This window comes from Arachis duranensis, chromosome 1 (assembly GCF_000817695.3).
Source record: "Arachis duranensis cultivar V14167 chromosome 1, aradu.V14167.gnm2.J7QH, whole genome shotgun sequence".
Lineage (NCBI taxonomy): Eukaryota > Viridiplantae > Streptophyta > Magnoliopsida > Fabales > Fabaceae > Arachis > Arachis duranensis.
In genome coordinates this window covers 105,662,076-105,662,604 of record NC_029772.3, presented here as the reverse complement: position 1 = coordinate 105,662,604, position 529 = coordinate 105,662,076, and positions in this window count along the sequence as shown.

Below are 529 nucleotides of genomic sequence, written 5' to 3'. Positions count from 1 at the left end.
AAGGGAGGCATGACAGTGGTTCATAATGAAGAAAATGAACTGGTTCCTACAAGAACAGTCACATGGTGGCGTATGTGTATTGACTACAGAAGGCTCAATACAGCCACCAGAAAGGATCATTTTCCTTTACCATTCATAGACCAAATGCTAGAAAGACTAGCTGGTCATGATTATTACTGCTTTTTGGATGGCTATTCAGGTTACAACCAAATTGCAGTAGATCCTCAGGACCAAGAGAAAACAGCTTTTACTTGCCCTTCTGGCGTGTTTGCCTACAGGAGGATGCCTTTTGGTCTGTGTAATGCTCCTGCAATCTTTCAGAGATGCATGTTATCCATCTTCTCTGATATGGTGGAGAAATTCCTGGAAGTCTTCATGGATGACTTCTCAGTATATGGAGACTCATTTAGCTCCTGTCTTAATCACCTAGCGCTTGTCCTGAAAAGATGCCAAGAGACTAACCTGGTTTTAAACTGGGAGAAATGTCACTTCATGGTGACTGAAGGAATTGTCCTTGGACACAAAATTT